The sequence below is a fragment of the Salvelinus alpinus genome, chromosome 6 (assembly GCF_045679555.1).
Source record: "Salvelinus alpinus chromosome 6, SLU_Salpinus.1, whole genome shotgun sequence".
In the NCBI taxonomy this organism is placed as follows: Eukaryota; Metazoa; Chordata; class Actinopteri; order Salmoniformes; family Salmonidae; genus Salvelinus; species Salvelinus alpinus.
This window is the reverse complement of record NC_092091.1, coordinates 24,766,801-24,791,797: the sequence shown is the minus strand read 5'-3', so window position 1 is coordinate 24,791,797 and position 24,997 is coordinate 24,766,801. Positions and strand designations below refer to the sequence as shown.

At 42.4% G+C, this 24,997-nt stretch overlaps 1 long non-coding RNA gene across 5 annotated transcripts in view; it reads right to left on the bottom strand.

The window, feature by feature from the left end:
- The window catches only part of LOC139578435 (uncharacterized), a 147,317-nt gene that overhangs the window by 42,298 nt on the left and 80,022 nt on the right, over nucleotides 1-24,997 (bottom strand). The window contains exon 1 of one of the 5 annotated variants that reach the window (XR_011675549.1): nucleotides 13,876-13,981. The exons of 2 other annotated variants lie outside the window; for them this stretch is intronic. This is a non-coding gene — a long non-coding RNA (uncharacterized lncRNA). Of the gene's footprint in view, nucleotides 1-12,877; nucleotides 13,073-13,875; nucleotides 13,982-24,997 lie in introns of those variants that run through there. 2 more of the 5 variants (XR_011675551.1, XR_011675547.1) reach the window with 2 other exon arrangements.

Here is a 24,997-nt window from a genome sequence, read left to right as displayed (position 1 = left end):
TCACAAAATAGATGGGATCATGAGGAAGGAAAATTATGAGGATATATTGAAGCAACATCTCAAGACATCAGTCAGGAAGTTAAAGCTTGGTCGCAAATGGGTCTTCCAAATGGACAATGCTTGACCCCAAGCATACTTCCAAAGTTGTGGCAAAATGGCTTAAGGACAACAAAGTCAAGGTATTGGAGTGGCCATCACAAAGCCCTGACCTCAATCCTATAGAAAATGTGTGGGCAGAACTGAAAAAGCGTGTGCGAGCAAGGATGCCTACAAACCTGACTCAGTTACACAAGCTCTGTCAGGAGGAATGGGCCAAAATACACCCAACTTATTCTTGGAAGCTTGTGGAAGGCTACCCAACATTTTTGACCCAAGTTAAACAATTTTAAAGGTAATGCTACCAAATACTAATTGAGTGTATGTAAACTTTTGACCCACTGGGAATGTAAAATAAAAACTGAAATAAATAATTTTCTGCTCTTATTCTGACATTTCACATTCTTAAAATAGTGGTGATCCTAACTGACCTAAGACAGGTAATATTTACTAGGATTAAATGTCAGGAATTGTGAAACACATTTAAACACAGTTTATGTAAACTTCAGACTTCAACTGTACAGTTTTCACTTTTTCTTAGTTATAGGATATTATAGACACCTCAATAAAGAAGCATAACAAAAGCATCCAGTTGATACTGACTGAATTGGGTGACACACCTGACTTTCTAAAAAGAACACAGTCAAGCACCAACACACACACACCACATGTACTTTCACATTTCCAGGAGAAATACAAAATCTTACTGTAGGTTTGAAATCATATTCAAAGAAAATGGAGACAAACATATGTGAAGTGAGTTGAATGAGGGCCACCCTGCCTTTCCAGTCCTGTATGAGTCCAGTAGTAGCCTACAGCCTGAGCCAGAGAGAGAGAAAGCGAGAGAGACATCACACCATGGAGCTAATGTGAGAACACCAGAAAGACCTGAGACACAGTAGCCTCTACCATCAGACGAGCCGTGACTTGACACACATTTCTCAGTTCCTTAGCTTTCTTACCCCTTCTTTAAACACTAGTTGTAGAATTTCACAACTAGCTCATAAAGGCCTGTGACCAACGGGAAGATAAATCTTTGGCGTTTGCCTGTCTGTGAAAAGCAAAGAGAGCCCTTGACTTATGGAGGCCTACGACATTCATTCTCACCATTTGGAATGGCAGGAACTCCATGGGAAAGATCCCAATGTGCTGTACTGATACTTCAAATGCCATAAAGAAAGGAATGGGGGAAACTTGTGGCAAGTGCATGCAACATCTGCCTTCCTGTGCGCGTGTGTGTGTGTGTGTGTGTGTGTGTACGTGCTACTGCCAGAGAACACTTATAGCTGTCAGCACTTTACCTCCCACTGTTAACATCTGCTATGCTTAACGTTGCCATGTAACTCGTGGTACATCAGATGCAGGCTAATAGAATCAAATGATCCCACGCTGCCAACCCTTATCACGTTACACGCACACATTTCATTATGACGCAACAAGCAGATTTGTTAGATGAATATCAATCAAGAGTAAGCTTGAGGCTGGCGGAAAACATAAACATACTGCTCCTGTATAGCTTGGATCTGTTCTTGTAAGTAATCTACTTAAATCCTTGTTTTTATTACATCACATTAATAATCAATTAGTAACTAATAGCATGTAACAAGAGTTAGCTACACGTTATGGTCAATTCCTGTGTATATCATTTCGGACATTCAATTCTTATTGCTGAAATTGTTCACTATTGAAAATGTCTTTTTGATAACTTTTCACTTCAATATGTGCACATTGCAGATTATAGCTACCACTTCAGATTTTCAGGTGCTGATTTTGAACAATGTCAAAGTATCTGTCATACTTTTAGCAGTAATGAACTGACTAGTAGACCAAGACACAAGATCCTCTGTTATAATGTAAATGAAAAAAGAGGTCTGTTTCTAAGTGAGTGTGTCTGGGAGTGTGAATGGCCCGGACAGAGGAACAATGACAGCTGTCTGTCTCTGTCAGGACCTGACATACATCCAACATGCAGGGTCGCTGGACTACCCACAATTACCCCCATTGACGTATGTGCAAAATCAATAAAAATGATCTTGGAGTACATACGCCATTTGGCAGCTCCATCTTGTGGCGTCTTCTTTAGACTATAGAGGCCATACTGTACAATGGAGTAGCCAGGCGCATGTAATTTGTCAGGCTAATCTCCAGCACTCTTACATTGATTTTTCCCCCTCTTCTGACTCCTTAGCCTCTAGTCATTATGAACACAAAAACTAACTTAATCATAGTGTGTTAATGCACGGGTCACAATAGCCTCCATTTTTTTTGCCCTCTGGTAATTTCAGGATTTCTTTTGGATTTTCTTCTGAAATCTTTTTTCAGGTCGTTGTCCTTTTACTTTGGAAAATGGAAAATGTAGAGTTGGGCAAATGTTTGATATGATCATACTCAAGTATTCTCTTCAAATGTATTTTGTATATGCCATTAGAGAAAATATTGTTATTCTGTTATTTTAATTACTTCATTTGTATAATAATCATAGTTGTCGAACCCTACGGAATTCTACTAAAATGATTTATATGGTCTTAGTATAGACAACCTGAGAACGCCTGACATCAAAACACTGTTTCAGCGCTAATACACAAAGCTAATTTCTCCATCTAACAAAGGTAGTGTACCCAGTCCTGAATAAGGTATGCCATTCTAAGAAGCTTGCTGGCTACCTCATGCCTAGATGATTAACTATAATATCCGTGATGGATTTAACCCTTCTCCTACCATTAATCCGATTAAGAGACTACTCTAGATGGTGGTGATGATAATGTTGTTGGTTTGTCTTTGGATTACAATCCACTCCAGATCAGAGTCACATGTTAAGTAGGTTCTCTCTATACAGTAGCCGGTATGACACATAACATACTGTTATACGTATGCCATTCATAACAATGGTTCTCACAGAGCATGACAACATGCCACAGCACTAAGCTTATTACTTTATGCACCTTCCCAGTTGTCTGCTCAAAATGCCACATACCTATAGGGGTTGCTGTCACTATCAGGAACCTTATAAATAATCCAAGCATATCCTGCGCTATCACAAGCAGCACACTTTGAATCTGTATTTTTGTGTTGTTTGCCAAAAGTATCGTTTACACCAAAGCTCTTGGAAAAAGAAAAAAAAACTCTTGTGGCATGTGTGTAACCCACTCTCTTAAAGGCTTTAATCCTCATGTGCTTATCTGCTCCAGTCAAATGTATTTCTTATCGAAGAGAGTGAGCGGAGCCTTCTGACAATACTGCTGTTATCAAATTTCTTCAGCCGAGTCCCTGTGTCATTCAGCAGTCAGATGGTCTCCAGTTTGATTGATGGATGGGCTTCCCAACAAATAAAATCGGGATCAACAGCTTTGCGCCTCTCTCCCCATCGGAGACCCGAGTGAAACATTCCTCCGTAACAAAGGCGGGATTACGGGTGCATTAGCTCTCCATCGACCACGGCCTCCTGCTCCTGTCAATACTTTGCACATAATAACCTGAAGCAACGATAAGGAAACAAAAGGCAGGCGAGATAGGAGCCGGATGGGAAAATAAATCAATGAGAGTGAGGGAAAGTTTTTTCAAAGACACACTGTCAGGCCTGGGGAATAATTTTTCGGACGTTACGGTGGGATAATGCCCCCTGACATGAGGACAATGAGCCCTCCAGGCCCATCAGGGGACTGCCGGTTTGTCGTCGGCTGGCCTCGATAGCACCAAGAAGATAAGAGGGACAGGGAACGGTCAGGGAGATTCCTCTCAGCCCCACTCACAGGGACACAACACACAGGACTGTGCTGGACCCTCAGCCCTGTGCCATCCTCAATGCTCCTTCTGTTAGTCTCTATCATTATGCAACATGTCTTTTAATTCATCACTGGTGCACTAAGAGCAGAGTCCACATAGCTCTGCAGAGGCTCCTCCTGATTGTCTATCTGAACATATCAAGGTTACATTCACATTTCCTATAGCCACTCCTGATCAGGTTCATGTCTTCTCTGACATTAATATGTTGTAACGGTTTTCTTCTTGGGATGAAGGAGAGGACCAAAATGCAGCGTAGCCAGTGCTCAACATGTTTAATTAAACAATAACCGTGAACACTTAACAAATAACAAAATAACAAACCGTGAAAACCGAGACAGACCTATCTGGTGCAGAACACAAACACAGAGACAGGTAACAAACACCCACAAAAGCCTACTGCCTATGGCTACCTTAAATATGGCTCCCAATCAGAGACAAATGAATGACAGCTGTCTCTGATTGAGACCCAATCTAGGCAGCCATAGACATAACTAGACAACCTAACAAACACTATCCCATACACATACAACACCCATAGACTAACCAAACACATACAACATACAATGCCCACCCCAACTCACGCCCTGACCAACTAAACATAATCAAAATAACATAAAAATAGGTCAGGAACGTGACATATGTCATTAATATGGTCATTAATATGATTTACGACTCTGTGGCACATTTCTGGAATGGTATAAAGCTTTTCTATTTACCAACCCTGAGCAGCTACTGGAAGTGTATAAGGATCAACTCCATAAAACTGCATTCAGTGACAAAGAAACATTATGGAGGATTTATTTGTTCACATATTTGGGTTATAGTACTAATGACTGGACGAGAAGAAGTCAGGGTAATTGTTTCCCCCTTACTAATTAATTTCCTTCCTGTTTCACTAACCCATCATATGTCTGGGGTCTGGAGGTGTGTAATAAAGAAAGAACGCAGGCTGTGGAAAATTGATGAGGAAAGATGGCTATGCATGTTCTTTCTGCAGAGGGCTGTCACACAAAGACACAATAAACCCTCGGAACAAACAGGCACTTAAAAACATAGCCCAGAAACAGTGAGCAAATTCAATTATAGAAGTAATTAGAAGATATAGGGCAAGGCTGCCTTTTGGGACTGTGCCAGAAAACATGAATTAATAGGAGTGAATAGGAGGAGGCTGTGCTAGTAATTAAGAGGCAATCACCTATGTCAATGAATACCTTAAAGAAAACACAGGATGGAAACTATGAATTCAGTGATCAAAAATATTTTAAAGATGACTGATACAGCAAATTCATTTTAAAAGACTCATTTCTGGAAAGATAGCAAGACAATTGCACATAATGTGCTCCTTCTGGCATTTATATTGCTAATTAAATTTTGATAATTTGCAGAGGAATTTTTGAATTATCTGTTAAACAGCAAAGGCAGCATTTGGCAAATGTTGTCTGTACTGTTTAGCAGTGCTTACAATACCAGCGCTGGCAGAGATCATATACAAGCCAGTCTTCAAACTGAAACCATTCAAAGCAAACTGAGAAAAAACGTTCACTTCAACTTCTCTTATCATTCATGGGTGCCTCCTCCTAATGAGACAATAGCAGCAATTAAATGACCAGATAAGAATAAAACAAAACAAAAATTACTTTGCTGATTTACCTCGCATGGGGGAAGCTATAATTTCTGCCTGATACATTTTGTATAAGCACACACTGCGTTTGTAAACTAATGGATTCATTAACAAAATCCCCAAGATTAAAAAACTTGAGCTCATTAGAGGTAACAAAGGAAATGAAATAGAGTTGCAGATTAAAAGAGTGTTGGAGTAGCTAAACAACAAGCCACATTACACTGTGTACCCTATGCAGAGTATATTGTCAACATAATGGTATTCCTCTCGTCCAATGGTTCTCAATTATTGATCATCCAGTTCTAAATAATGATATGTGAGACTGTGTACACTGCTGGAACACCACTGTTAAGACTTGGTTCACACAGAGCGTTGGAGAATTGCTATAGACTGAGAAGCTCAACTTTGAGCTCTATTCATTCGTAAGCACCTGATACTGGAGCACATAACCAGAGCGAAAACACCTAGCAATGAAGCCTCGAAGTGATCCTCATACCCTGAGTAGAAATCATTTAAGATCAAGCTGTAGTCTTATAATTTTTATCATATCTATATTTTGAAGGAGGTTAAATGGGGACCAAGCAAGAGGCTCCAATTCAAGATCTTTAAAGAGGATTAGCCTTTCTTTTGTAAAATAGGACATTTCCATACACAAAATGTACATATTCATACGCGTTAGCATTTAGAGCCACTTTATGACTGATGAGAGAAAAATTCCACTTAATATTACCAACAGTGACGATCTTGGGTTATAAAAGCCCAATAGCCTGAAGGGGATGGATAACACCAACATGCTTTCAAATTTAAATGGGGAACTAGTCCTTTATTTACAGCAAAAGTTATATAATTTACTGCCGAGTGTGAAAAGTGGATGGACATAGACTGGCCCTCAGAGTTCATCATCATCGCCTAGAGCTGCCTGCTGAAAGACCAATTATCACTTAAATGGAGTTTAAGCCAAAGATGGACTATGATGATCATCATTCTATATTCCTATCGCTCTGAACCAAAGACCCAAAACAAACTTAACTGGAAATGTGATTAGTGTCCAAATCATTAATGATCAAACAAGGCACTTCGTTTCAGCACGGTCATGTGAGGCAGAGATTATACATGTGATCTGGGGGCTTAAACAATTTAGTCAATTATGAACGTTATCTAAAATGCTTTAATTTCCTATTCAGCCCTTCCATAGGAGTGTCATTTTGTCAATGATGCGTGATTAAACCCAGATTGCAACAACGTGCAATCGGTCACATCTGGTGGCAGGGGGACCTGAGATCTTAACGAAGGAACAAGGGAGAATTCAAACTTTCCCTCTTCAGCCTTGGCATCCGATTAACACCAGGCTTTGGTGGGATGCCAGCGATGGAGCCATCTGTGTCCCTTAACCCTCAAGATGGCAGATGTAGAAGCAGATTGATTTTTGATTCAGCTGTATACACAATGAACATCAAGTGCGAGCTGTGACTTGCTACCGTTTCCTGTCATTTTCTGCCAACTTAAATGAAGCTATCGATGCGCAATAAATCACATCTGTACCCAAATTAAATCACTTTCACTCTATACAGGAGGGAGAATTTACCTACAATAGAGACTAGGGTAATTACTTATCCGGATAGCTAATTTTAGAAAAATGTTTTCTGTATAATTTTATCCAAACTAGCCATCAAGCGATATTACTTTGTATTGATCTCATGCTATGGTTTTACGTGATATCAGGTGGAACCACATCAGAGGTAAGGGTGTCTGGATGGAGTTCCTCTCCAGTTCCTCTACCTTGGCCTGCAGGTCCCTGGCCTGTCCTGCAAGATGACATCATAGCTAAAGGACTGTTTAAGCGGAGATGCGTGCTGTTGGGCCTCCGTGATGCACCACAGATCTCCACCAGGGCACTCCCCATCCCAATCCTTTCTACTGATTACTGGTCTTCTCCACGGTCAGGTGGCCAGTCTCAGAGTAAATTGCAGTCTCCCCTTTGCCTTTTCTTTTGTAATACCGAGCTCCATATCTTAGCCCCTGCCTGCGCCTCACCGACTTCCATTCTATATCCAAATGGCCGTGTTTTTGTGGTGGTAATGGCTCTCATTTTCTCAGCGCCCTGCGGTGGCTTCACTTTTCATCAGTCTGTGAGTGGTGGAGATTCCTCTGGCCCCAGAGAGAGGGCTGGTGGTGGGATAGTGTGTTCTGTGGGCTAATAAGGCTCTTCTCAGCTCTGTAACCCATCTTCTCCACCACACATATCAGCATACAGCCAATGACACCTAACACCCCTGAGGTTTCTATCAGAGATAGTGACAGACACAGCAGAGGTCTTTGTCACCTTTCCAATCCAAAACAGACCCAGCTGCAGTTCCACTAACATGGTTCAGTGACTGGCTTAATATCATCCAAATTAGCAGTTATGACGTGGTATAACAGAATGACATAATAACATATTTCATTGTATGGGATGAACTGCAAAAATGCTGAATATCTTATTCACTAATGTCTCTCCCACCATGGGAAAGATCTGACCCATCTGAAATGTACCCAAATTCCATCAGAAGTTGAACATTAAAAACCCATACATCTTTATTTTGAGACAGTCCAGCCCTTTGTGGTGTGAGCAGCACAGTCACCCTTTTCCCATGTGGGAGAGGAGAAGTGTCCTGCCTGCTGTTGACCTCCAGTCTCTGGGAACACCCTGCAAGCCGGGTCTGCCCGCCTGTCATCCATCCCCTGGGGACAAGCCAGCACTTCCAGGCTGCCTCTGGACACTCCAGGAATCTCTGTCATCCAACATACAGCCTAGCACACCCACAGACAGACACACACAAAGACAGACATAGACTCTCTCTCTCTCACACACAAACACACACATTCATGTGTGCGGGCAAAGCACACAAACACACACCTCACTGTGTGTTTGACATTCTGCATATCGAAAGAGATTTGCCCTGACAGTAAAATCCCACATTTCAATCATCAGTGTTATCTCAGTAGAGTTAGCGGCAGACGAAATCTGCTATTCAAAAAGTATTATTGTTCATCTAACTGGCCATTTGATTTCCCTCTAATCCTATTTCCCTTATATCCCTTCTTTGAACAGGGAACATTTTCAAGTACTGACCAACATGCAAGCAGAATTCCTATGACACCCACTGAGCTGCTGGGCCTGGCTGGCTGGGCCTGCAGGTCTGCCACATACAGATCATGCCTAAACACTCTATTCTCCTCTACTGGGAAAAACAATCCCCTCTCATTTCAGCACTGACATCCCCAGCATGAACTGGAAACTGGAAAGCAGTCCAAACTGAGGAAAAGTTAGATAGGGCTTATCTGATTTGAAAGAACTCTGACTAGATTTACTACAGTCACCTGTATTTGTTTTCAAACTAAACATTGAAAAAAACTAAATTGCACACATTTTCAATTTCACAAATTATTTTGACTGTTCACGCAGCTAGCTACTTTCCATCCTGAAAATCCTGAAAGCGATTCGCTGTTCTGAAACAGGCGTAGATCAGACATCACACGAGCACGGCGCTTCATGTGGAGAGGCTACTGTGGTTCTCTTTGTGGACTGAGGCAGGAAAGAGGCTTAGTTCCTCCTATGCTAATGTAGAGTAAATTCCTTGTTGGGATGTGGCGCCTGCGGAAGCTGCCGATGGCCGGTGTGAGCCAGGGTCAGTGCCGCTGCAGGAGATTAGGTTCTCTCTCCGCCTGTCCAGAGAGGGAGAGGAGTGCGGCGCAATGAGGGGGATTTGCGCTCTCAACCCTGAGGATAGATGTTCACATCACAAAAAGCCCCACTGCAAATTGCACATATTGAATAGCTAATTTGGCAGTCTCAGTTCAGAGGGGCTTGAGAGGAGAGAAGAGTGTGAGGAGGATGAACACAAAGCTGCAGAAAACAAAAGGAAGCAGCTCCTGCGAGGTTAGGCCTGGATGAGGAGAGCTGCGCCCGGCAAGAGGAGGGGAAGGAGAGGAGAGGGTGGGCTGGGGGGCTTCCTGGATGAGGGGCACGCCGGCAGCACACAGAGCATTAGTGAGCCTGCTCAGCCTGCACTCATTGTTTTCTGACTGGCTGCTACCTTCATTAGCACTGGAGTAACTAGTCAGCTGTAGAGCAGAGCACAACTAACGAGGACAAACAGTCAGTCATTAGTGTGTCACTCTCACTACATCATCATCAAGTTACTCACACCACTCAACTTTTTGGTTTGATATTAGAGTTTGCATGCAACCCAGTTAAACAAATACCTGAGAATATTTTCAGATTTTTATAGTAATTTATTTTTATAGTAATTTATTTGAATTTGGCGCTCTGCATTTACACTGGCTTTTGGCCAGGTGGGACGGTAGCATCCCACCTATCCCAGAGAGGTTAACAAAACCCAATGGTGATTAAAACAATAAATTGTCTAATTTCTATACCAGCTGGGGAAGAGTTGCTTGCTACTTCGGCATAAATGACTACAAATAATGCCCCAAATTAAGTATTTTTCATTTCACAAGACCTTAGAAGGCTAGGCATGTACACAAGTTGTTTTGAAGTCTCATTGCAAATAAACTCAATTCTGTGATCAAAGTGAATTTGTAACATGTTAAAACTGATCAAAAGCACTACTGAGATTTTGAATCAGAAAACAGCAGAATAGAAAGAGTCCTAAGCTCCAAAACCGAAGAAAATAATACTCTTAAATTACCACAACAAGCTTCCTGAGTGGCGCAGTGGTCTGGCACTGCATTGCAGTGCTAGCTGTGCCACTAGAGATTCTGGGTTCGAGTCCAGGCTCTGTCGCAGCCAGCCATGACCGGACGGCCCACAATTGGCCCAGCATCGTCCGGGTTAGTGGAGGGTTTGGCTGGCAGGGATGTCCTTGTCCCATTGCACACTAGCGTCTCCTGTGGCGGGCCAGGTGCTGTGCACACTGACACGGTCACCAGGTGTATTGTGTTTCCTCTGACACTTTGGTGCGGCTGGCTTCCAGGTTAAGTGGGCATTGTGTCAAGAAGCAGTGCGGCTTGGTTGGGTTATGTTTCGGAGGATGCAGCGATGAGACAAGACTGTAACTACCAATTGGATACCACGAAAAAGGGGTATAAAAATCTTTAATAAAGTTTTTACAAAAAAATGACTGCAACAAAAGCAAAATAGTAAATACAGAATACATAATAATATTATTTGAAGCCAAGTATATTTGTATAATATGCCACAGAGTTCATCTACAGTGTATTATGTTGATAAACGACTGGTTTATCAATTCAGTGAATCTGTTTTTTTTTAAATGTTATATTGTGTTTCTTCTTTGATTGGAAATCCTTTAAAGGATGGTTCGGGATTTTGGCAAAAAAAAAAAACCATCTGTGTCATCTATGAAGGAAGTTAGAGGTAGTTTCGCGAGCCATTGCTGACTAGCGTTAACATAATGACTGAAAGTCTAAAGGAAAAGCTAGCATTCTAGCTGTTCCCATAGACTTCCAGTCATTATGCTAACACTAGTTAGCATTTGCGCTAGTGCCAGTTAGCAACTTCCTTCCAACTGCACACAGAGACTTAAAAATGGTAGATGCTTTTTAGAGTTGAAAAGTTTGAGTGAATGGAGCTGTTGCCAGCAGCTATATCTTCTCATAACTACTCATCTCCCTCCACTACACTCACTACACCCACCAGCCCCCAACACCAACTTAATGTCCATGCTAAAACACCAGGCATGGAAACAGATGTGCTTTTTGGACCAAAACATACGTGGAACATAAAGGAGAGCGCATCCACTGTCCGCCAGGCTTTCCATCACTGGACCACATTAACATCTATTTCTTTTTAACAATGTCACTTTCTTGCACTGCTGACAACTTGGCCTTTTGTTAGGGCGTACTCTTACTGAGTGCACGTAATGGCTGAAATGGATGATGAAGAGACCGAGGGAGGAAAAAAATACACACATACACAAAGGAGTCCTAAGAAAGGAGCCCTGTAATGTGGTACTCTGCTGCTCAGACCTGTAGGGGTCGGAGGCAGCATCTTTACGGTGTATCCAAGCAGCACTAAAATCCACTGTCCGTGCCCAATCAGGACCATTTTTTATAGCCGCAAGGGCTCCTGCATCCCTGCCTTTACACTACACTGAAAACCCTTTGTACTAATTGATGGATTGTACCAGATTTTCTAGTTCAGTTCCACCCTATAATTGTCTGACAATGATGGGCAAGGATGGGGAAAACTTCAGGCCCCAGTGCTGTGCGGGGCCGTGGATAGAACATGACTCAAGGTAGTGTGTGTCGGTGTGTGCGTGTGGTATGTGTTTGTGTTGAGAGGGGGGTGGGGGTTAAGCCAACCAAAACGGTCTCAGTCCCCCCTTCAACTCCTTGTTTCCGTGGAAGCCAACCTCAAGCAGCCCGAAGCCACTGAAGCGCACTCTCCAGCGAGCACGGCCGAGAAGAGAGCCAAGCCTCCCTTCTATCCTTCTATCCCACCACCCTACATCAAACACACATCCTCCTTGCATCTCTCCTCCACCCACCCACACACCACCATTTAGAAAGACCTGCTTACAAAGTAATACTCCCAATCCTCTCACAGAATTAACTTTGCTGGGATTAGAAAAACACTAATAACTGACTTAATATGTACATCAGTTACACAAAAACAATACACAAAACCAGTAATAACGGCATAATATAATTTTAAAAAATACTAATATTAATTAGAGAAATAATACTACAGGCATTCCGAGGTACTGCAATTCTAAGTCTCTATTTTCCTTCAACAAATGATTTTAAGCTGCTCGTTAAATTAGACATTCCCTCATGTCATCTAAGTGAGAAGTGGCCCACCCCCATTCAGACAGGCTGGCTATGGTCTGTCACTCTGCACACTAGCGGCTGAAGAAAGGAGAAATAAATAAACGTTTGACTGAAATGAATGTGCACATTTCAGCGAGAGACATAACTCTTTTAAATTTGGGCTGATGCAGGTGCCAAATGTAAAAAGGTACCATCATAGACCAGCCCTGTCGCCCTCACCCCCTCCAGGTGCTATTCTAGTCTACAAACAGCAGTGAAGTAAGAGAGAGATCACATAACAAAGACACGTTGCCTGCCACGAGCTGCTCTTGCCCCACTCTGCCCAGACCTGCACCACCTCAGGAGGTATGGTTATTGTTAATCTGCATTCCAAATCAAAACAGCCAGCATGCTCGTCTTTAGTCGTTCCACACACTCAATGCCTACATTTGCATCTGAGAACAAATTTCCTCACAAGGCCAAAGAACCAGAAAGAAAGAGGGAGGGAAAGGCAGAGACAGGGGGAAGGAGAGAAGGAAACACCAGCATACTGTAGCTTGACAAGAGGAGAAACAGCCGTGTAGTAGCAGTCAGCGGACAGCTTACCTTTCCCCCTCACTGCTCTAAAGGCCTAGACCTGCACATCCATGGTTCTCTCCCCCTGAGCCCATATCGAGTGAAGCAGGGCCGCCTCATGACTCCCACAGCCCGGCAGCCCAGCGCTTTAGCAACTAGAAGAGCAAGAGACTAAAATGTCTTCCTCTCTGCCTCAGCCTGCCTTAGTGCAAGGGGAGCTAGGAATGCACTGGCTATAGACTTTTGTCCAAGCTGTAGGTCTTTTTTAGTGAGGCAAGATTAGTTCATACAAAACTCAACAATACAGCACTGAAACTCATTGTTGATATTCAACATTTTTCACATAGCGGAACAGAATAGACAATACGGTAGCTAGGAAACCATGGGCTGGATTACAAGCTGATGATATCTCATCCTTTCGCAGGCCTGTAATCCTTTTCATTGAGCGGTGGACAGAGCAGACGTAAACCAAAATCAATATTGGTGGAACTGGCCTGAGGGTGAGGGGGGTGTCAGGATGTTTTCACATTGCCGCACACTTCACAATAATTTTGTAGGGGGGGGGTTTCAGACCAGACAGGCTTTACATTACAGATATGCTCCACTTGGAGATAACCCTGAAGAGACACTTCCACATAAGCCAGTCTCAGCTCTCTTTCAAAATGATAACTATCATTAAATACTGTACTGCTATAAAAATGTGTGCTTGTTACAGTTCAGCATAACAAATCAGTGTGTAAAATTGTGCCCTTCACTAAAACAATTTTACAACAAAAACAATGTGTTTTTATGTGAATTATATTTCAGAAAAATACAGGAACACTGCCATGCACATGCATTTTAATTGTAATATAATTTGAGCAAATATAATAAACTAAATGTGCATATGCATTTAAGTAATAAACCAAATGAGCCCTTAAATGTTTGCAAATTTAACATCAACATTACAATTGTAAAACAGGTATGAATTATTCCAAGTTAAAACCACTGCAGCAGTTGAAGAGTAAAAGGCTGATGAGAGATCTTACCATGGCTGCTGTACCTGTGTGACGGATCCACTCCGTGCTCTGCTCCAGCTGCCACGTTTTTCCAAGGCTCCTGAATACTCTAGGTAGCCAGAGAGAGGGGATTGTTCAACCCCTTCCTTTTCATCACCTCTGCAATTGACCAATTGACAACTGATTGATGGTTATCTTTTCACACCGACAAAGGGAGAAATTACCATCTCTAAAGCTACGTACAGTAAAAAGGCCCAAGAGTAAATTACATGTTGCTAAAATTCCTCCTTGACTCAGTCCGCACGATGGCAGGCAAACAAAAAAGTTACCTTTTTGTCACTTCTGGGGCACTCTAGATTTGGCCTTCCCTGCCAACTGCACAGAGAACATGACAGCTTCTTTAAATGGGGCAGCACAAAGGGCCTTGAATGAGGGATGGTACTAGGCCGGACGGCCATTCTCCAGAAAGGCCCATTCTTTGCATTGAAAACAGAGGGCTTGTGAAAAAATAGATAAGCCATATCTGAATAAGAGCTGGGACACTGCAAGTGACCTTGGGGAGGGGGAGATTCTATGTAGCTAAGCTTTTCAGACAAGCACAATGCATTCTCTGCATTCAAATAAACAGGCCAAATAGAAGCAGCACAGTTGCTTATCAAACCTTTGCTTGCTTGAGTCACTTTTTCATGCATGCAGTGCTCACTGTGTTACATCAAGATCAGTCAGTGAAATACATCGTTAGCCCTCCTGAAAGCATTACATCTACAGAACATACTCACACAGAACTACTACAACTAACTATGACTACCTAATGCAATGACAGTGACATTTGAAACATGATGCTTAAGCAAATATTTTTCCCCCCCACAAAAATAATTTAGCTCAGTCTACATAGAACATACCCCCCCCATCTCTGCACATCCCGCATGGACTTCGACTAAGAAAGGAGGGATGGAGGAGGAGGAGTAGGAGGATGTCTGGGGGCCAGTGATGGAGGCATTCCCAGCCCAGAACACTCAGCTGCCAACAGGGGCCAGGGCTGGCCTCTCCTCTTTGTATGGAAGCACAATCCTCAAACCCCCCGTTTCCTTTTCACAGCCTCTCAATCAGAGCAGATGGGACCCAACCAAGAAGGCATCAACTTTGAAGGAGGAGAGTCCTCTATTCAAGGACCCCAGTTAGAGAGAGAAGCTTCTCTGTCAAATAGCCCAGTGTTTAAGCACGTTGCTGAGACACCAAACTCAACGTTATCTCTGAAAATGTACCTACAAAACAGAAAGGAGCAAACTTCGTCCTAATTCTTTTAATTTGTTTGATTTTAATTCCTAGATACATGATGTGTCGGCCATGTTTTATTAATGAACCGCTGTAGGGAACTCTTCAAATTTATATAAACAAATTGATAACAGGAGAAGGGATGCAAATGGCGTAGATATTGGCTCCATGCTGTTTCCCTCCACTTGGGTAGCAATCTGTTGGGTTTAATTGTTCATTCATGGTATGAATACTTAAATACGTGGCTCAGCATCAGGTCAGGATAATAACTACATCCTTAGCAACTGAACCCAAATTGCTACTCATTTCATGTTACCATGGAAATATTCCACAATGTCTATGATTACACTTCTGTCTTACATATTGAGGCATACTGTAGTCCGCAATGAACACATCTCCAAACACACTACCATTCTCTCTCCTTTCTCCTTCCCTCTCCCCCTCTCATACATACAGTCTTGTTTCCTTTAGTAATGTCTTGATATAATTGGTGACATTTTATCCTAATAAAATCACTTTAAAAATATTTTAAAAATCAGGGATGTGTGCCAAAAACAAAGAAAGCTAGTGGAATCAACCCAAATCGAATGAAACAATTTTCAATTCTAACAGTCTCAATTCCATTTTGGCTGTCTTTTCCAGCGTGTTGTGATCCTCAGGTCAGAACAACTGATTGGGAAGAGGACTGAACAAATCAGTGATGGACAGTTGGGACACAAGGAATATCTCAGCCTTTACACTCTATCTATCACACATCAGGCCTGGCGTAAACACAACCTGTGCTCTCACCACGTCTCTCAGCATCGATTGCCTCCTGCCACAACATCCACAGTAACACAGAGCACATGGAAAGCCCATGATGGCAGGCATTCACTTGTAAAAAGGAGAGCAGACTGGTTTGTCGAGTACAACCAAACAGCATTATCATTTTATTTTCTCTCTACACTGTTTTTAATCAAATTAGCTTTTGCAGATAAAGTAAAAACAAAACAATAAATAAGATATACATTTTATTAAAGAGGGCATTGCCATAAATATATTTGTGTATATGTATGTGCTTTACCATTGTGGCGTGATTTGTGTGTGTGAAACATCCATGATGGAGCCTATAGGAAATGCTGGATGAAGAGCCTGCCTGCACCAGTGCCAGCCCCTGAGGCCTCTGTCCCCTTGCCTCTCTGGCTCTCCCTCCATGGGGAAATGTGATTACATGTGTGTGAGGGGTAGGTGCTGAGCAGAGAGCTGCTTGCACCCAGGAGGCACACTTTGCAAAGCCTCTTGTCCAAACAAGTCAGATCTGGGGGTAAGGCAAGACACCCCTAATTGTCTCTCTCAGTGTGATCCTGTCAATCAATGAGGATGACGGTTACCTCCGGAGTAACAGCCCTGAAATAGCCATCATTACCTGCTCCCAGACCATTATCCATGAAGCGTGATCATCTGCTGAGTGTATCCACGCTTGCTAAATCCAGACACCTTTTAAGAATATAACTCTCATAATATTTCTAGACAAGAAACTGAATGCAAATTACAAAGAGGAAAAAAAGACTATGATATGATTTGGGTAGAACAGAACAGCAAATTCCTCAGTGGGCTATAGAGCAGTAGAGGCTCATCAGAGGAGGAAGGGGAGTACCATCCTACTGAGTGAATTTCATATATTTTTTTACATACACATTTTTTTGCCTTTAAAAAAAAAAAAATACTAAATACATTCACGTCACCAACTAACCGATTAAAACACACTGTTTTGCAATGAAGGTCTACAGTAGCCTCAACAGCACCTCCTAGGGTAGCACCATGGTCTAGCCACAGGACAGCTATTTTCCATCCTCCTCTGGGTACATTGACTTCAATACAAAACCTAGGAGGCTTGTGGGTCTCACCCCCTTCCATAGACTTACACAATAATTATGATGACATCCAGAGGACATCCTCCAACCTATCAGAGCTCTTGCAGCATGAACTGACATGCTACCCATCCAATCAAAGGATCAGAGAATGAATCTAGTGCTGAAAGCATAAGCTACAGGTAGCTAGCACTACATAAAGTATGGTGAGTAGTTGACTCAAAGAGAGAGAAAGACAATAGTTGAACAGTTTTGAACACATTAATTTCTTAAAAATATAAATAGAAGCAGCAAAGAGAGAGAAAGATAGAGAAAGAGAGATAGCTATATTTCGTGTTTTTCTTCTTCTTAGTTTACCTTTCACTTCCTTAGCTAGCTAATGCAGCAACATTAACCTACTCAACAACCTGACTCAAACAGAAAGGAATAATATTTATGTTAGCTAGCTGGCTAACGCTATCCAACATTGCAACTCTTCCAAGGTAAGCTTTCAGTTTTATTTATTTATTGCTAAACTGCTTGCTATACACTGTGCTGCGTGATTGTACACATGGATTGGATTGTGGGTTTACTAACATGTTAGTTGCTATGTTGTAGCTATGTTGACTACAACATTAACTACTATGATGACAACAACGTAAGCTGTGTAGCAGGGGTTGGAACTGTTTCAAGGAAAAGAATCAGACCCGGAACATAAGTTATCTATAATGTTCCGGAACAGAACAGAACATGTTAAAAGCATGGGAACCGGGTAAAATCAAATCAAATCAAACTTTATTTGTCACATGCGCCGAATACAACAAGTGTAGACTTTACTATGAAATGCTTACTTACAAGCCCTTAACCAAAAGTGCAGTTCAAGAAGAAGAAAATATTTACCAAGTAGACTTGTCACACCCTGATCTGTTTACCCTGGTCTTGTTATTGTGTGGGGGAGGGTCAATGTAAATTGTCCGGTGTTGAATTTATGAATTGTTCAGCAGTCTTATGGCTTGGGGGTAGAAGCTGTTGAGGAGCCTTTTGGTCCTAGACATGGCGCTCCGGTACTGATTGCCGTGCGGTAGTAGAGAAAACAGTCTATAGCTTGGGTGACTGGAGTCTCTGACAATTTTATGGGCTTTCCTCTGACACCGCCTATTAGGTCCTGGATGGCAGGAAGCTTGGCCCCAGTGATGTACTGGGCCGTTCGCACTACCCTCTGTAGCGCCTTATGGTCAGATGCCGAGCAGTTGCCATACCAGGCGGTGATGCAACCGGTCAGGATGTCTCGATGGTGTAGCTGTAGAACCTTTTGAGGATCTGGGGACCCATGCCAAATCTTTTCAGTCTCCTGAGGGGAAAAGGTTTTGTCATGCCCTCTTCACGACTGTCTTGGTATGTTTGGACCATGATAGTTTGTTGGTGATGTGGACACCAAGGAACTTGAAACTCCTGACCCACTCCACTACAGCCCCATCAATGTTAATAGGGGCCTGTTCGGCCAGCCTTTTCCTGTAGTCCACGATCAGCTCCTTAGTCTCGCTCACATTGAGGGAGAGGTTGTTGTCCTGGCACCACACTGCCAGTTCTCTGACCTCCTCCCTATAGGCCGTCTCATCGTTGTCGGTGATCAGGCCTACCACTGTTGTGTCGTCAGCAAACTTAATGATGGTGTTGGAGTCGTGTTTGACCACGCAGTCGTGGGTGAACAGGGAATACATGAGCGGAATAAGTACACACCCCTGAGGGGCCCCAGGGTTAAAGATCAGCGTGGCAGATGTGTTGTTGCCTACTCTTACCACCTGGGGGCAGCCCGTCAGGAAGTCCAGGATCCAGTTGCAGAGGGAAGTGTTTAGTCCCAGAGTCCTTAGCTTACTGATGAGCTTCCTGGGCACTATGGTGTTGAATGCTGAGCTGTAGTCAATGAACAGCATTCTCACATAGCTGTTCCTTTTGTCCAGGTGATAAAGGGCAGTGTGGAGTGTGATTGAGATTGCATCATCTGTGGATCTGTTGGGGTGGTATGCAAATTGGAGTGGGTCTAGGGTGTCCGGGAGGATGCTCTGTATGTGAGCCATGACCAGCCTTTCAAAGCACCTCATGGCTACCAACGTGAGTGCCATGGGCGGTGATCATTTAGGCAGGTTACCTTCACTTCCTTGGGCACAGGGACTATGGTGGTCTGCTTGAAACATGTAGGTATTACAGACTCTGTCAGGGAGAGTTGGGAAATGTCAGTGAAGACACTTGACAGTTGGTCCACGCATGCTTTGACCACACGGGCCCAGCGGCTTTGTGAATGTTGACCTGTTTATAGGTTTAGTTCACATCGGATACCGAGAGCGTTATCACACAGTCATCCAGAACAGCCGGTGCTCTCATGCATGCTTCAGTGTTGCTTGCCTCGAAGCGAGCATAAAAGGCATTCAGCTCATCTGGTAGGCTCGCGTCACTGGACAGCTCACGTCTGGGTTTCCCTTTGTAGTCTGTAATAGTTTTCAAGCCCTGCCACATCCGACGAGCATCAGAGCCGGTGTAATAGGATTCAATCTTAATCCTGTATTGACGCTTTGCTTGTTTGATGGTTTGTCTGAGGGCATAGTGGGATTTCTTATAAGCGTCCGGATTAGTCTCCTGCCCCTTGAAAGCGGCAGCTCTGGCCTTTAGCTCAATGAGGATGTTGCCTGTAATCCATGGCTTCTGGTTGGGATATGTACGTACCGTCACTGTGGGGACGACGTCATCGATGCACTTATTGATGAAGTCGATGACTGAGGTGGTGTATTCCTCAATGCCGTTGGATGAATCCCGATTAATAATGTTCTGTTACGACCCGGGCTTGCTTTTCCAGTCCCACAAAAACGCAACAAAGTGCCTATGCAAAGCCCTACCTCTGTCAATCAGAAACTTCTTCTAGCCTCTGCCTGCCAGCTGAAAATATTTGACAGTGTGTGTGCATGTAGGCTACCTTCCCCTCCCCCTAATGGTGCTGTTCAGAGCTAAACAATTGGAAAATAATTTAGGTTCCAACCACTGCTGTGTAGCGGTTAGAGGTTATGGTATGGAGGTTTGGCTTGGAGAGATTTTTGCGCCTGGTCACAGAGAGCTGTTTTGTTGCGCCTGGTCACAGAGAGTTGCACTGAAGTCCACAAACAAAGGAAAATGGTGAGAGGAGAGCACGTAGATGCGAGAATGAATTATGCAACAAGTAAGGTGATGATGCTGTTTGTGGCTGTTATGAAAGTGAACTGTGTGTGCGGGAGATCAGGAGTGTATTCATTCTGCCAATTCTGTTGTAAAATATTTCTTAAATGGAAGAAAATGGGACAAAACGGGGATGGACCTACCCTAATTTGTCCAATAGAAACTTTCGTTTAAGTTACAAAACGGAACATTTTGCAACTGTTTGGACTAATGATTACACCCGGGATCAGCTATATACATGCACGAGTAGGCAAGGCTGTATTGAATGTGTCACTGTCTGTCACCTTGATTACTCCAATTTGTCTCTCGACCTGTGCACCTACTTTATAAACTTTAATTTGTAGGCTAGGTTGTAGCAACCTCATGATGGGAATAGGGCAAATTCGAGTATCATGTAGTAGCCTAAACCTATTGATGTTACATTGAGCTGGGTGAATGGAATATGAATGACAGTCATCCAATATGCTGTAATAGAAATAAGGCCATGCTCATAATTTAAATAATCGTCCTCCCTAATTTTAACAGCACCAACCGCCACTGCTATAGAGGCATTCACTTTGGCATTAATATTGTTTCTGACAGACAGAAAGTCTCAGTAGCAGCAGGCTGTTAGGTTTGATAACACTGCATTCGGGAGGTGATCTTTGTCAACACTGCCTGGCTGATGTTATTTCTCAGAAGACACTTTACACGCCACTACACTCAATTGGGAATATGACAATGGGAGCGTAGGGGTGCAGTGTAACAACATGGACTGTTCCACTGCAGCATGAGAGACTGTAAGGGAACCTGATCTCTGGGCTTCTTGCACTGCCAAGCAGACATTACTGCAGTCAACAGCCTGCCTATCCCAACCTGACTGAACCTACACTACTCTTTATAGTTAGGCTTTATAGTTAGGCCTACATCTAGACACCAGCATAAAACATACATTTCTAGTAATTCTTAGGTCAAAGATTTGCATCATAAAATCATAACATTGTTTAATTGCAAAGTCCTTTCCATGCCCCCTGAGATCTGGGCTTAAGTCCTATCACTGTCACACAATAATATTTATATATTACAAACTGTTTTAGAATGTTTGAAAGGGCCATTGGTAAATAGGCCTAGGTACACCCCAAATGGGTTGTGAGTGAGTGAGTGAGTGAGTATGTGGTGTGTGTGGCGGGGGGGGGGGGGGGGGGGGGGGGGCACACCACATACTCATTCACTCACTCACTCACAACCCATTTGGGGTGTACCTAGGCCTATTTGCTGCAGGATAAACACAGAGTACAACAGTGAGGCCACATTTATTGTAGCTGGGGACGTGTTCTACAACCACATGCAATAATCCTGGGTGGGTGTTGCATGTGTTGTAGAACACGTCCCCAGCTACAACACTAGAAACACAAGCATTTCGCTGCACCTGCCATACCATCGACAAATCTGTGTACGCGACCAATACACATTGATTTGATAAACAAAAGCTCCAGTGTGGACTTGAGGTAAGCCTTTTCTCACCCTGAGTGAACAGCAACACTAAACCCTGAGGGAAAGGTGTGAGGTGTGAGCTAGGCCAGGGACTCCCTTCTCTCAGCAGGGGAGTCTTAGCCCCCTGGCATGAGGGGGGTGAGAGCATTTCCCAACAGTGTCTGTGCTCACACCTGGAAGACAGCTTGGTGATAATGAGCCACTAATGTCCTGGGGCCTGTAGCAGCATCATCTGCGGTTATTAACACATTCATGTGTTATTAAACATGGTGGTAGAGTGGTTTCAATGTGGAGTCACGTGTGGTAAAGTGGATACAATGTAACCTTCAGTGAAGATTTTATGGAGTGAAAAGTCTTACACATAGAGGTGACAAATAATATACAATGTGATCAATGACAATTCTGAATTGAAGGTCCAATGCAGACATTTTTATCTCAAAATCAAATATTTTCTGGGTAGCAACTAAGTACCTTACTGTGATTATTTTTTACAATTTTATTTGAAAACAAACAAAAATTGTTTATTAGCAAAGAGCAATATATCAAGCAAGAGTTTTGCTAGGACTGTCTGGGAGTGTGGATGGGAAAATTGAAACATGGCTGCTATTGGCAGAGAGTTTTGGAACTTTTTCTTATTGTTCTATTAACTAATTTACCACCTGGTGATGTCACCAGAAAGGCTAAAATTCCATCCCACAAAAACAGGCTGAAATTTCTGTCGGTTTAAAAGAAAAAGTTCTTACAGTAGCATTATTATAACTTTCACAATTTTACAGTATTATTCCAACCTCATAGTGTGGAAAATATATATAAAACAGGAAAAATCACATGTCTGACTGCACTGGGCCTTTAAACCATGATGCAATCTAGATTTAGATATTAATCCAAATTAATTAACATTCAACTGATAAGTGACCAATCCAACACAACCATACAGTAGTAAGCATTGAGTTGGGAATTTGTATCCGACAAACGAGTACAAATTGTGGGCCGGCTTAGTCACTGCTTAACCTGCCTAATACTTCCTAATCTCTTTCAGTGAGAACCCGTCAAGCAATTAGCAGATCCCCCCCCCCCCCATGTTTAAAACAAAGAGCCGGTGTTTAGGGGAGGAGACAGTCATTTCCACAGATCTGCATGACAGTTTGGCCCTGCATACACACAGCCAGAACCCCCTGGAACAGCCATTGTTGGCCGCTGGGGAGAAGGGCCATTGTGCGAGGGTATCTGAAAAGCATTGTCGAGTAGTTGGCACCTTTTGAATATATTGTTGCTGTCGCCTCTGTAATTCCGCATCACAATAAGAGGTGTGTACGCTACCTTTTATGGGCTGAAGAATCTAGCACATTTAAAAGGAATTGTTGTCTAACAAAGCTCAGCTTAACACCCACTAAAACATTATCATCAACACTCATTAAAAGTCAAACAGGTGGGGAGCAGAGCAGGGCTACCTTTCACACTGGCCTTAGAATAACTAACATGGTATCACACCTCTTGAATTTTTCTAAATGTTGTTGTTACAGCCTGAATTTAAAATGGAATTAAATTGAGATTTTGTGTCACTGACCTACACACAATACCCCATAACGTCAAAGTGGAATTATGTTTCTAGAAATGTTTACAAATGAATTACAAATAAAAAGCTGAAATGCCTTGCATCAATAAGTATTCAACCCCTTTGTTATGGCAAGCCTAAATCAATTCAGGAGTAAAATTTGCTCAGCAAGTCACAGAATAAGTTGGATGGACTCAATCTGTGTGCAGTAATGGCATGATTTAACATGATTTTTTAATGAATATCTCATCTCTGTACCACACACATCAGTTGCCGGAGAGGAAGGAAACCGCTGAGGGATTTCACTATGTGGCCAATGGTGACTTTAAAACAGTTACAGAGTTTAATGGATGTGATATGAGAAAATTGAAGATGGATCAACAACATTGTAGTTACTCCACAATACTAACCTAAATGACAGAGTGAAAAGAAGGAACCCTGTACAAAATAAAAATATTCCCAAAACATGCATCCTGTTTGCAATAAGGCACTAAAGTATTACTGCAAAAAATAAATGTGGCAAAGAAATTAAATTCATGTCCTGATTACAAAGTGTTATGTTTGGGGCATATGCAACACAACACATAACTCAGTAAATCATTACTTCTCTTCTTATATTCAAGCATGGTGGAGGCTGCATCATGTCATTGGCAAGGACTACAGAGTTTTTTAGGATAAAAATAAACGTAATAGAGCTAAGCACAGGCAAAATCCTAGAAAACCTGCTTCAGTCTGCTTTCCAACAGACACTGGGAGACAAATTCAACTTTCAGCTGGACAATAACCTGAAACACAAGGCCAAATATCCTGCAGTTGCTTACCAAGACAACACTGAATGTTCCTGAGTGGTATAGGTACAGCTTTGAATAAAATCAGGTTTAAAATATATGGCAAGACTTGAAAATAGCAATGATCAACAAGCAACTTGACAGAGCTTGAAGAATCTTTAAAAGCATAATGTGCAAATATTGTCCAATCCAGGTGTGTAAAGCTCTTGGACTTACCTAAAATGATTCACAGCTGTAATTGCTGCCAAAGGTGATTCTAACATGTATTGACTTAGGGGTGTGAATACTTATGTAAATTAGATATTTCTGTATTTCATTCTCAATAAATGTATAAACATTTCTAAAAACATGTTTTCACTTTGTCATTATGGGGTATTGTGTGTAGATGGTTGAGAAAAAAAATATTTAATCAATTTTGCATTCAGGCTGTAACGCAACAGACTGTGGAATAAGTCAATGGGTATGAATACTTTCTGAGGGCACTGTATACAGTAATAACAAGATCACCCATTTCAACAAAAATATTTGTATTTCGACTCAAAATACTAGTTCCAGTCTGACTAATTCTGCGCTCAGCAGTTAGCATGACAAATATAGTTGATGAAAGTTCAATCAGGAAAACTGTTCTGAATCCTCGTTTAACTTCATCCAGTAAACATAACACAATCACTTTGTTTCCTATTTGATGGACATAGTGGGAATGAGTACAAACGTATCATCATCAGCATAGCGTTTTTGTTTCTTCACCTCTATGCTATTAGCCATATGCGGAATGTCATTTACCTATTTACCTTATAGGCTATAAGCGCAGCACAATAGTGCACATTCCTCACACTTGCTGTTTAACCCTGGGGTCACTCTTGCAATTATCACCTTCCTTTCTCTCAACCAATGGGCGTAAATTTTTGGATGGATTTATGGGTCAACTTACTCTCGTTCTCTCACGGGGGGTTCGATGCCAGGCTATCTGCCATCACATCATCTGGCTCCGAGGATCTTCCCTCGGAGACGAGGCAATTCCCCAAACT